Source organism: Podarcis pityusensis, assembly GCF_964106645.2.
Source record: "Podarcis pityusensis genome assembly, chromosome: 7".
NCBI classification, from domain to species: domain Eukaryota; kingdom Metazoa; phylum Chordata; class Lepidosauria; order Squamata; family Lacertidae; genus Podarcis; species Podarcis pityusensis.
The window spans coordinates 12,849,846-12,863,624 of record NC_138031.1 but is presented as its reverse complement, the minus strand read 5'-3'; the positions used below and the strand labels follow the sequence as shown (position 1 = coordinate 12,863,624).

General features: G+C 45.6%; 1 long non-coding RNA gene across 1 annotated transcript; it reads right to left on the bottom strand.

Moving 5' to 3' along the window:
- Positions 1-2,674: 2,674 nt before the first annotated feature.
- LOC308480956 lies at positions 2,675-13,237 on the bottom strand. Its single transcript, XR_013988354.1, has 2 exons — positions 8,727-13,237; positions 2,675-5,159 (listed from the first exon to the last, which is right to left on the bottom strand). It is a non-coding gene; the product is annotated as an uncharacterized lncRNA (long non-coding RNA).
- Positions 13,238-13,779: the final 542 nt, after the last annotated feature.

Here is a 13,779-nt window from a genome sequence, read left to right as displayed (position 1 = left end):
CTGGTTATCTTCTGTTTGGACTACTGTAATGTGCTCTGCATGGGGCTCCCTTTGAAGGTGACTCAGAAACTACAACTAATTCAGAATGTGGCAGCTAGACTGGTGACTGGGAGCGGCCGCCGAGACCACATAACACCAGTCCTAAAGGATCTACACTGGCTCCCAGTATGTTTCCAAGCACAAGTCAAAGTGTCGGTGCTTCAAAGTCCTAAACGGCCTCAGCCCTGTATGTCTGAAGGAGCATCTCAACCCATATCATTCAGCCAGGAGACTGAGAGCCAACTCTGAGAGAAGTGAGGTTACAGGGAACCAGGCAGAGGGCATTCTTGGTAGTCGCTCCCGCCTTGTGGAATGCCATCCTGTCAGATGTCAAAGAATTAAGAACTCTCTGACTTTTAGAAGCCACCTGAAGGCAGCTCTGTACAGGGAAGTTTTTTATGTTTGATATTTTACTGTGGTTTTATAATTTGTTGGAAGCTGTCCAGAGAGGCTGGAACAACCCAGTCAAATGGTTGCCATATGATTACAGCGGTACCTCAGGTTAAGAACGTAATTCATTCTGGAGGTCTGTTCTTAACCTGAAACTGTTCTTAACCTGAAGCACCACTTTAGCTAATGGGGCCTCCCGCTGCCACCGCGCCACAGGACCACGATTTCTGTTCTCATCCTGAAGCAAAGTTCTTAACCCGAGGTACTATATCTGGGTTACCAGAACAGTACACAGTATTCCAAGTGTGGCCACACTGTAGATTTGTACAACAACGATATTTTTCTTCTCGATCTCTTTCGTAATTATCCCAGCCATTGAATATGCCTTTTTAGCACCTGCCACACTATGCCACTGAGTTGAGTTGAGATGGCATTTGTCTGTCTCGGAAGACAATGGAGGAAAGCACCTTTGAGGGTTACAGCACCTGCTGTGGCTGTAGAGAGTGATAAAGGAAAGAAACATGTTTTGTTGCAGATGAAGGCATCCAGTTGTGCTGCTGCAGATGCACCATGGCATTTATTCTCTCTGCATTCCTCCCAGTGGTCATTCCTCCCCTGGTCATGCCATGAGTGCACGACCTGTTTGTCGCCAGACATTGTGGTCATCTGCAAGGGATTCCCATATGGCAGGGTTAAAGTTGCCAGCCTTCGTGTCACATTTGCGGACATCTTTGTAGCACAGAGTTGGTCTGGCAATGGGCCTGGTGCCTGAAGCAGGGGACCTAATAATAATAATAATAATAATAATAATAATAATAATAATAATAATTTATTTATACTCCGCCCATCTGGCTGGGTTTCCCCAGCCACTCTGGGTGGCTTCCAACAGAATATTAAAATACAATAGTCCATTAAACATTAAAAGCTTCCCTAAAGGGCTGCCTTCAGATGTCTTCTAAAAGTCAGATAGTTGTTTTTCTCTTTGATATCTGGTGGGAGGATGTTCCACAGAGGGGTGCCACTACCGAGAAGGCCCTCTGCCTGGTTCCCTGTAGCTTTGTTTCTTGTAATGAGGGCCCTCAGAGCTGGACCTCAGTGTCCGGGCAGAACGATGGGGGTGGAGACACTCCTTCAGGTATACTGGACCGAGGCCATTTAGCGCTTTAAAGGTCAGCACTAACACTTTGAATTGTGCTCGGAAACGTACTGGGAGCCAGTGTAGGTCTTTCAAGACCAGTGTTATGTGGTCTCAACAGCCACTCTCAGTCACCAGTCTAGCTGCCACATTCTGGATTAGTTGTAGTTTCTGGGTCACCTTCAAAGGTAGCCCCGCATAGAGCACATTGCAGTAGTCCAAGCAAGAGATAACGAGCATGCACCACTCTGGCGAGACAGTCCGCCTTCTTCCATTCTGTGGAAATGGACCAATCCAGAGCAGACGTCACTGAGACAGCAATGCGAACATGCTGTGAATGTGCGCTTGGGAAAGCAAATCTTTGTTTGAAACTCTGTCCTGCCATATGATGCCCAAAATCTTCCTGACGCAACGCATGTGGAAAGCATTGAACTGTTACTTCTGACGGTTGTTGAGTTGCCCATGGCTCACTTCCATAAAGCATAAAACCAATATAATATTACCATTTAGAGAGATATACCCAAAGTATAGTGCTTGCATACCCATGACACTTATGGCAGCAAACAGGGAGAGACTCTTTGTCTTTACACCTGCGCAACGGTTAATGAGACTGGTGTCCCTCCCTGCTTAATTCAAAATCTGTTAAAACCAAATGAGCTTATTTCAGTGGGTTTTAATGGGATTTCAGATTAAACTGTTGGTTTCTAATGACAGTGCTGCCTCTTCAAGGCGTGGAGGAAAATAACTATATTAAAAATGCAATGAACTCAGCAAAAAAAGTGGAAGGGTTGTGTTGGGTTAAGTTGCACTGGCAGAGGGGTGCTTTGGATAGGATAGGGAGATTTAAAACAGATGTGTGTTCTCACTTAGTCTGAAGGTGAGTGTTTTCAAGTTTGGGTTTCCCCATGAAAGAAATGAACTCTCTAGCAGCCAACCACCCCCTCGGGTGATGCTGGCGAAGTTATTAGGTTTAAGGCAGGTTGCACGACTGAGGTTGCATAAGGTAACTCTTGTCATGTCAGCTGTTCTGGGATGTGTCAGGATCATATGAGCCAGATGAAAGGTAGACTCTTTTTTAAAAAAACAATAAAACGAAAGAAAGTGCACAGCTCTTGGAATACTGAAGGCCAACACCTCCCAAATTGCTCATTAACACAGGTTAATTGCATACAATCATGACACATACGTGACAAGTAAAGTCATCAGGGAAGTGACAGGGAAAAGTCCCAGAGGGGGGGAATGCAATCCAGAGGCTCATGGTTTGAATGAAGACATGTCCAAACTTTGTCGGAGGAGGAGGATTTTATGAGTATCCCACATGGTTATAAACTTCTGGAGCATCTTTGTAGGAGTCAGGGCACTTGGGCAAGGGGAAAATTGGTCTGACTCACAGCCAGCTGACATGGGGAAAAACCAGAGATTCCCACAAGCTCTTCTGCTGTCATATGTTCTCCAGATGGTAGGGCTGCAGGCCAGTGGTAGAGTGGTCCTAGCTTCAGTCTCTGGCGTGGGGATGCAGGTGGCACCGTGGTCTAAACCACTGAGACTCCTGGGCTCACAGATTGTAAGGTCAGCAGTTCGAATCTGCACAACGGGGTGAGCTCTGTCCCAGCTCCTGCCAACCTAGCAGTTCAAAAACATACCAGCGTGAGTAGATAAATAGGTACCGCTGCAGCGGGAAGGTCAACAGCTTTTCCGGGCGCTCTGACTTCTGTCACTGGGTCCCGTTGCACCAGAAGCGGTTTAGTCATGCTGGCCACATGATCCGGAAAGCTTTCTGCCAACAAATGTCGGCTCTCTTGGCTAGAAAGCAGAAAGGAGCACCACATAGTCAAATCTGACTGGACTTAACAATCCAGGGGGACGCTGGTGGCACTGTGGGTTAAACCACAGAGCCTAGGGCTTGCCGATCAGAAGGTCGTGTTTCAAATCCCCGCGACAGGGTGAGCTCCCGTTGCTCGGTCCCAGCTCCTGGCAACCTAGCAGTTCGAAAGCATGTCAAAGTGCAAGTAGATAAATAGGTACCGCTCTGGCGGGAAGGTGAACGGCGTTTCTGTGCGCTGCTCTGGTTCGCCAGAAGTGGCTTAGTCATGCTGGCCACATGACCCGGAAGCTGTACACCGGCTCCCTCTGCCAATAAAGCGACGTGAGCACCGCAACCCCAGAGTCGGCCATGACTGGATCTAATGGTCAGGGGTCCCTTTACCTTTACCTTTTACCAATCTCTGGCATCTTCAGGTAACACTGGGAAAGATTCCCTGCCTGAAACCCTGGAGAGACTGCCTGTCATAGAATCATAGAAGTGTAGAGTCAGAAGGGACCCCAAAGTTCATCTAGTCTAACCTCCTGCAAATGTCAGATTGGACAATACTGAGATAGATGGACCAACGGTCTGTCTCAGTACAAGGCAGCTTCCTATGTTCCTATGGGTGGTATTCACCATTCATTTCGGTGGCTCTACTCTGAGTCAAAGTTCACCGAAAGCAACCCTACATTCCAAGTCAATGAGCATTTGGATATTTGCTGAAAAGTTGGCAGATATTTGAAACCTGCACTGACATGAAATAATATTTCGTTATTTTATACGTGTCTCTTGCAAGAATAAAGGAGGGATGCTAATAAATCCCTCCACTTTTGGTTTTTTTAAAAGGTGAATTTGAAATTCGAATGTGAAATTCCACCTTCAAAAACTGTGTTGTGAAACGGGATATTTTGGTGATTTTGTTTTTATATGGGTAAAAAAACCACCACATTTTTGTGCTACTGATTAAAGTCAGCCTTGGCTATGTCGTGTCATCAGTTCTGATGCAGTTCTACAAAACAAGCTACTGGGTGTTGGTGGGGATGCCCAGCATCACAAAAACACAAGCTGCTGCGTTAGTCAAACTGCTAGTCCATCTAGCTGACTACTGTCAACACAGATTGACATCTCCTAGAAGCCAAGCCTTTTGGTCCCCCTAATACTTATGGGGAGGGGGCTGGCCCCCTGCATATAGCTATACGTGCATAGGTACCCCCTGTGAATAGGGGCCTATGATAATGCAGGGAACTTGATCAAGTAGAGCATCTATGTGCATACAACTATGTAACTGGCTGCACAAATGGTAGGGGGTCAGGACCTGTGTGCATGGGCTGGGCTATCAGAAATGCTTCTATCTCCACCTCCAAATATTTAGTGTATGCAGGGAGGGGAATGTGTAAAGAGGACTGTTGCATTCTGAAAGAAATCAGTGGGATCTTCACCCGCAGGATGAATCCAACTCTGCAGTCCGTGTTCATACACAATCAGTCAATAGTTCTTCTGTATTACAGTAGTTAAGAAGCCAGTTAGGCTTTGACTTTTTTGTAGCAACATCTTTGCTCCCTGGGAGCTTTCCCAGGTCCTGTAGAAATGGCTGGTTCTTTTGCTAATTGTCTGCAACCTGCTGCTTGCTGCCTTCTTGTTGGTCATCTGACTCCTGCTGCTTGACTCCAGCTACTCCTGGCCCATCGATTCAAAGCATCACTCTGCGCTTGCTCAGGATGGATTGCATTTTGCAGAGCCAGGATACAGACAAACTTCATGGAATGTGATAAACCTGTAGCATAGGCATGCCTAAAACGAAACAAACAAAAAGGTGAACCAAATCCCTGTGACTCTTTGAAAGGTCAGCCATATAGATATTGTCTGGGAACTCATTCAAAAGTTCCACTAGTTCATTTAGCTCCAATCTACATTCTCTTGTGTTTCGCTAAAACACTTAGCTTTGGTGGCAAGTTGTCCCTGGCCTAATATGTAGAGTCGTGCCCACGCACACCTGGGTTCTTCTTCAGGTTTGAGCTCTGTCATAATGATTGCATACAAAATGTACCAGGCTAGAGAGGAATCTCTGAGAAAGGAAGATACCAAGTGATTCATTAACCCAGCACCCAATGTCATCTTGTAATTGCCAAATTAGCTGGATCATGACTGTGCATGTTTAACACTCCTGTGGGGAGGTTCTACATGCATACCTGAAGACTGGAATTAACTCTGAGCCATCTCTCAGGGTTAGCAGCAACAGCATATCCTATGGGGCTTTCTTTGCATTCAGATGTCAGGACTGGATTAATCATTCTGCTAAGTAGTCTCCTGAATGGGGTCGTGCCACACCGAGATCCTTTCAATGGTGCATTGACCTGAGATCTCTCTAGGGTGTATATATATTATGCCAAGCACACTGCGTTCTTCCAAAAACCCACCCAGATGTTCAGGGTTAGTTCCTATGTTGTTCTGATGATGTGGTTGCTACTGAGATGAATTACATGAGCACTCAGGCATGGGCAGGAAGGGCTGCGCACGTGATTTGGGATCAACCGTATCCAAACATTACCAGGGATGGAGGAAGCATGGAATGGTTCCTGTTGACTCCAACAAAATGGGCAACCTACATGATTTGGCTTTCTGGCAGCAGCTACACCATGATGAGCACCTGGTCTTTTAAAAAAAACCAACAACAACAACAACTGTGGTGACTTTATCACAAGGCAGTTTTGTTTAGAGCTGGTGCCTAGTGACCATTGGGATTGGTAGAGTGGAAGGCAGGGAGTGGTAGGGTGGAAGGCAAGGAGGTGAACAGTAGGTGGCACTACCGCCAATGACAGGCAAAGCTGACCAATCCTAGTTTTGCCCCTTCTTCCTCCCTGCAGAGTTCTATGAAGGTAACACTGAGATTGAGGAGGAAGAAGCCAACAGACAATGTCATCCTCTGGACTGGATGTAAGTAATTTAGATACTGTATAGTTTTGATCCGGTTTTAAGGAAGAAGAAGGGATGGGGTTTTATGAAAGTCTCAGTTTCAAGCTTATCCACATTGATTTTTTTTTCTGTTTTCCATCTCGCCCCTTGATTTCAACAAGAAGCAAGATATTTCCCAGTTCCACTAAAAATGCAAGCAACTCTCACATTGTCATTCATATAATATTGCATACACATTATGCAGATATATACATTCCAGGTTTCCTTAAGTAACCAGCTCATAAACAGATATGTACAGCAATGCCTATAACTGTAGAAAAAATATTTGTGCATGAGTAACTTACCAGTTGTGCTGTAGAAATATAGTACAGCATGAAGCTTGACTCTTATTACACACACACACTGTATACATAAAGAATTTTGCATATTATAAGTTGGGCTTTTTTAGAAAACACACAGTGCGCAAGCAGCTTGGATATAAGATGGATCTTGCAAATCTCAGTTGGTTTGGAACTGCCAAATATTGTATATAAATCCATGTAAAATGGATTCCTCCATCATCCTTAGGCAGAACCCTTAGGAATAGCTTTAAATAACAGTAGCTGTTCCTGGAAGGTACAGAACTCCTAAGATAGGGAATGGCCTTATACTGACTCTACCCATTGATCCATCTGACTCATTAACAGCTACTGTTGGTAGGAGTGGTCTAATATGTCATTTTAGATGCCACCCCCCCCCCAATCCTGTTACCTGAGATTAACTGAACCTGGGATATTGGGTGAGTTAGTCATTGAGCTGTGAACTATCATATATCCCTATATTATATTATTAAGGCCCGCAAGGTCAATTAAAAGGTAAAGGTAAAGGTACCCCTGCCCGTACAGGCCAGTCTTGCCAGACTCTAGGGTTGTGCGCTCATCTCACTCTATAGGCCGGGAGCCAGCGCTGTCCGCAGACACTTCCGGGTCACGTGGCCAGCGTGACGAAGCTGCTCCGGCGAAGCGGCACCAGAGCAGCACACGGAACGCTGTTTACCTTCCCGCTAGTAAGCGGTCCCTATTTATCTACTTGCATCCGGGGGTGCTTTCGAACTGCTAGGTTGGCAGGCGCTGGGACCGAACGACGGGAGCGCACCCCGCCGCGGGGATTCGAACCGCTGACCATGCGATCAGCAAATCCTAGGTGCTGAGGTTTTACCCACAGCGCCACCCGCGTCCCTGCAAGGTCAATTAGGTTGGTTTTATTCTGATTTATCTCAGTTTGCTTTATTTTATTGCATCTGCCAGGAAGCTAGCCCTACCCTGCTAGTTGTTTCTGGTTTCAACCTCTCCATTCCCCAGCCCAGCCCAGAGCCTAATCAAGCCTCGCCACCCCAAACAATTTTTTTTTCTGGACCTCCAGAACCCTACCAATTTTGGCAGAGGTTTAAACATAAATTAAATTTAAGTAGGCACAGCACTTGCCTGGGGGAGTCAATTGCTCCCACCCTAGTTATCAATTTTTCAAGTGAAGAGGGGGCATTAAAAGTTCCTCCTTAGCTGATCTGCACAGTATATGTGTAGTGAAAGAGTACCGGTAGCCATGTTCACTGCTGACATTGGCCCCCTGGAAGGTTCATCAAGGGAGAATGCGGCCCTCCAGCAAAACAATATTGACCACCTCTGAGTTCTCTTTCTCTCTCTCTCTTATTCTCTCCCATAGCAGTCTATTGTTCTTTTTATATGAAAATACCAACCTCATACCCTACGTGTGTCCTGGAAAAAACAGGACATCCCTTTTTTTTTCCTCACGAGAGAACAGTGGCCATTTTGGACGTTGCGATCTCGCATGATTTCACATCACTGTTTCCCCATGAAAAAACTTTTTTTTTAAAGTGGTGCAATCTCTCACGGCACCCCAGAATGCACATTCATGGGTGCCATGCCCCCCCATGCTTTTCCAGGGAGAAATCGCAGCGCAAAATTTTGCGAGATCACGGCCTCCAAAATGGCCGCCGTTCTCTCGCGAGATCGTGTCCCGGATTTTGCAGTCAAGGTGTGGGAGGGTATGCATCCTCCCTGCCCTGGTGTGGACTAGAGAAGGCATAGGCAAACTCGGCCTCCAGATGTTTTGAGACTACAAGTCCCATCATCCCTGACCACTCGTCTTGTTAGCTAGGGATCATGGGAGTTGTAGGCCAAAAAACATATGGAAGGCCAAGTTTGCCTATGACTGGACTAGAAGGCAGGGAATCCAGATGAATCGCCTCCAACCATCACTTACCTTTCACTGTCCATCTTATCTCCTATGGAGATGCACCTTCTGAACATCACAGCAAACAAAATGCCTTCATCCTTGCCCTGCTTAGTGGAGGCTGAGCCATTAGGGTAGATGGAGCACTGTCCCACCAACCTCAGTTTGCCTCCTGCTAGCTCCCCACTCTCTTCCTTCTTGTCTACTTCTTACCTGCAGTCAGGAGGTGGTTGCTGGAACCATTGGCCTCCTTGCCTTCTGCCCTACCATCTCCAATGGTCACCGGTCCACAGAAATCTGCTAGGAAGCCATAGGGTGGTGGTGGTCATTCTGTGGTCTCAAGAAGCCCCTTGCCTGCTCTCCATTGTCTGCCGGGGTTGAGAAAGTGGTGACCTTCAGTGCAAACCTTCCTCCCATTTTGTTTTCCTTCCTGGCACCATCCCATGAGTATGAAGGATGGAGCCAGAAGCATTACAAGTGACTCAGGTGTACCCCGGCACGATAAAAGATCCTGAGCTCCGCTTCCTCTTACTCACATCGCAGATATTGCTAGAGTAAACAGTCCTCTTAGAAACACAGTTCCATCAAGGCCATTCCTGAGCCTCAAGATCTACTTCCTGGGAGGTCGCCAAGAACATCTTACCGTACATGAGTGCAGTAACACAGGCAAGGGGAGTGTTCAAAGTGTCTGGACAGGAAAAGTTTGAATGCCAGCCAGAGGAATCTTTTGGTTTCAAAATGTTCAGGATTTTGAGCACTTTCCCTGACTTACAGCTCCATAGCACTTTACCATAAGAAGTTCAGACTTGTCAGCCATCAATTCATTAAGAAATGAATGGTTTCTCATTTCAGGTGGACCTAAGCTGCAGAATTCTGAAGGATTTGGCATGAATGAGCACTAGATTTGGGTTCAGAGCTGAGGTATAAGAGGCTTGCTTCAAACTTCTTATGATTCTCTGCACATTGTCAATGCCTAAGAGGCTGGCAGCTGGAAACCCCAAAGTCAATGAGATATACCAGCTGGACTCCCCTCCATTGCCATCTCAGGGAGGTTTGGTGGTATCTGGAGGAGATGGTGGCTCTGCCAGTTAGGGAGGACAAATCTGTCCCAGGAAATGATCCATAATGAATTGAAAAAATTGTTTAAAAGTACTGTCCCCAAAGTCCTTTCTGCTGGGAATAATTCAGACTGAAATTCCCAGGTGTCAAAAAAGGTTATTTATGTATGCCATTACTGCGTCCCATGTTTTGTTAGCCCCAAAATGGAAAACGAGTGAGGTCCCAACCAAAGAACAATGCAACTCAAGTTGACAGAATATGGGCAGCTTGCAGACTTAACATATAGAATAAGAGAACAAGAAGAACATATGTTTAAAGATTGGAAAATGTTTATTGAATATATGGGAAATAACTGTGTACAGCTGAAAACGCTGGCAGCATTAAGATCAATTCAACAGTGTAAATAAGTTTTGATGGATGTAATAATGGAATACTGAATGGTATAGTTTCTGTAAAATATGCAGGGATTTATGATATGTAAAAATGAACAATGGAAAGGGAAGAAGGGAAGTCACTGATATCTCAAGGATGTAAAAACGAGTACTTTAAATTGTAAAACAGAAAATTTATATATATATAGGAGGAAAAATATGTCGATTTCCATTCTCTCAATTTCTCCTTTTTCCAATCCTAAATTCCATTCTCCACATAGAAGTCATAGAATCATGCAGCTGAAAGGGACAAGAGGGTCATCTAGACCAACCCCCTGCAATGCAGGAACCCAGCTGTCCCTGGGTGGGCTCAAACCACCAACCTTCTGGTTAACTGCTAGATGTACTGACCCATTGCGCCACCTGAGATTTCTGCAGCGTTTTTGTTTTTATTTTTTAATCCTCATGGAAATTCATCACCATTTCAATGTGACTTTCTCCTAAAAAACACATGCTGCTTTGACATCCATGTTTCTGCAAGCGTTTTCATCCAATGTAATGAATTTCAAGTGTGCTGTTTTCACCAATACGCACATTTTGTGCACCTTGTAAGATATGACCCCTTTTTTTACACATTGCTTGGCTGAAGTTACAGAGATGAAAGCTGACAACACTAACCCTGTTGTGTGGGAATCCCTTCAGACCACTGCAATGCCTGAAGACAGACAGCAAGGTCCTGCAGCCACAGCAGTGACCAGAGGAGGAATGACCACTGGGAGGAACACAGAGGAAAAAACCGCCTTGGTGCATCTACAGCAGCACAGCTGGATGCCTTCATCTGCCTCAGCTGCAATAAAACATTTGTCTCTACAGCCACAGCAGGCACTGTAGCCTTCCAACAGTTAAACTTCACCCCTGAAGGCGCACTCCTCCATTCTCTCCCGAGACAGACGGATGCCAACAGCAACTTGGCTGAAGAAATGTGCTGCAAAATTCAGAGGAGTGTGAATTTGAAAGGGAAACTGTGCTGGGCAAGGGGGTAAACCCGAGCAACGCGGTCCAGGTCCGGTCCCAAATCCAAGGGTTCCGCAAAGAGTCAGTCCGAAGAGTCAAGGCAGGAAACCAGGCTAGGTCAGGCACAGGGTCACAGGCAGGTTCTGGCAAACAGCAATGTTGCTCCCACAACCTGGGGCAGGGCCCGACAGCCTTTTATCTCTGTCGGGGTAACGGCCGGTCCTGATCCCTCGGTGACTCACCTCCCTGTCTCACCCAAAGGTGAGCACTCCTCCTGCAAGTACTCAGGTCTCTCCTTCTCTCAGACCTGAGTCTCTGCAGCTCAGGAGACGTCGGTGGGTTACTAGACCCAGGGGCCACCTCAGCCTCTCCTGACCCAACCGGTAGTGGAGCAGCTGTAAGTGATGGCCCAGCTGAAGGCAACAAGGTAATCCCCGCATCTGGAGCCAGGGCAGGCTCAGGCCCCTAACTCGGCCCAGCTGGTGCTTGTTGCAGGGGAACCTGTGCAGACTGGGGCTCTTCAGAATCAGACCCCAGACTTGGTTCAGATGCCACCTGAGGCAGAAGATTCGGTGCGGACTGAGACTCCTCTGGTTCCGACTCCGAGCCCGAGGCCCAGGCCATCACAACAACTGTGTTTCATGGATTTGTTGATTTGGAAGGGACCCGTAGGGGCATCCACAGAAGAATCACATCTAAAATTTCCCTGACAGATGGCCACCCAATCTCTGCTTAGAAACCTCAAACAAAGGAGAGTCTGCCATTTTCTGAGGTTCACATCTTGTTTCAGATCGTGTGAATTTCTTAGGTTTACCTCTTAATGCAGACTGAACTGAACTTTCTCCCTCATTCCTAGTGCCAAACTGGACACTTTGGAAGGATAGAAAAAGCCCACCGCCTCCCTCCTCCCTACTCAAAGTATTCCTTCTGGAAAGCTATTTTCCAGTTCAGACTTTCCACAATCCTCAGCCATCACAGTACTGAGTGGATCCATTTAAGATGCAGAGGGATCACTCACCAGTAACATTTGCAGTCCTGGAATATAATATATCTTTATTTGTAGCAGGGCCTCATGTTCCACTCCCACCCATGGTTGTTGCTGGGTTTTTTAACATAAAGACAACCATTTCAGTCTGTGTGGATAGGATCTATATATATATAAAGGCTGAAATTATGGCTTGGAAAATATTCATGCCAAGGTATTTCTATAGGACCAAGTATAAGCAGGAGACATTTCTAAGCCTGGAACATTTGTGGACAAGTTTCTGACATGTTATTTAGGTTACGGTGATTGGAGTAGATGTGTCACATGGAACATTTCCTGTGCTTTGATTGGGGGAGTGCGGGTTACACCTTCAATGGACGGCCCTTCAGTTGGTCAGAGTCCAGTCAGTGCTCTCTCTGTGTGTTTCTGACATTGACACTCTTTTTCCATATCTATCTGTGCCAGAGAGACTTGGTTACTGAAATATTCCTCAAGAGTTCGTGCAACTGCTCCTTTGAAAGATACTGCAGGAGTTCTAAATAAGTATGTGTGCCTTCAGAAGCAAGGCTGAATTTATATTTTATTCACCATGGGGTAAACATTTGAACAATACCTTATTCTAGAAGGATCAACCTTACCAGCACCTGCCCGCTTTCAAAATGTCGAATTTCAGGTGGTCCCCTTCAAGGAACCTGCTCTCTGCCCTGAGCATCTGCTATGGAATCCTAATCATCATCATAATGTTTAGCATTTGTGCATTTAGTGCCGTAACAAAATTGGTCCTCAGATTACGTATACGTCCTCTTCCATCGTGAAAGAGGCTTCCTTAATTCTCTCTCATTCTCAGGACACGTGAGACAGTGAGTTCCTGGTTGTTCCTTTCCAATTGGGGAATGCTGTCAGGGCTGGCAGCAAGTCCCACTGGGCTCAGCTTCACAAAGAAATTCCCCAGAATTTTACTAGGATGCCATAGTAAAGGCAAAGGGGCTTGCTTTCAATGCCAACAGCAAGACCCACTTCATCCATTTCCAGACAAAGTTTTGATTCATACCACGCCAGCAATCCCCCTCCTCTCAAGACAGTGTCTTTACCAACTGTGGTGGCTCCCGGTGGAGTACAGGGTCAGGTTTAAGGCTCTGGTTTTGACCTTTAAAGCCCTATGCGGCCTAGGACCCACGTACCTACGGTACTGCCTTTCCTGGTATGCCCCATGGAGGCCCTTAAGGTCCACAAATGACAACACTTTGGAGGTCCCAAGTCACAAGGTGGTTAGATTGGTCTCAACTAGAGGCAGGGCCTTTTCTTTTCTTTTTTTTAAATAATATTTATTAGAGTTTCAAAGGAAAAAAGAATCACATTAATAAAAAATAAAAAAAGATTAACAATAACAAGGAAAAATACAAAGTAAAAAAAAAAGAAAAAGCAGTTAAAAACAATTCCATCTTTTCCTCACTTCTTTTACATTTACTTGTTTCCTGGACCTCCTCATACCTCCCTCTTTTGTATTCCAATTCAATTTGTTAATCCAACAATTCCTTCCCCTCCTTTTTAATCCTAATCCTTAATCTTGATATATTGTAACATTAGATTTTTACACATTAAAAACCAATTTTTCCACATTCTTTTGTACCTATATAGCTAGAAGCCACTTAACTTCAATCCAACATCATTCTAACATTCATTAATTTTACAATATTTCTGTAAATAGTCTTTAAATTTCTTCCAATCTTCTTCCACCGACTCTTCTCCCTGGTAACGGATTCTGCCAGTCATTTCTGCCAATTCCATATAGTCCATTAATTTCATCTGCCATTCCTCCAGTGTGGGTAAATCTTGT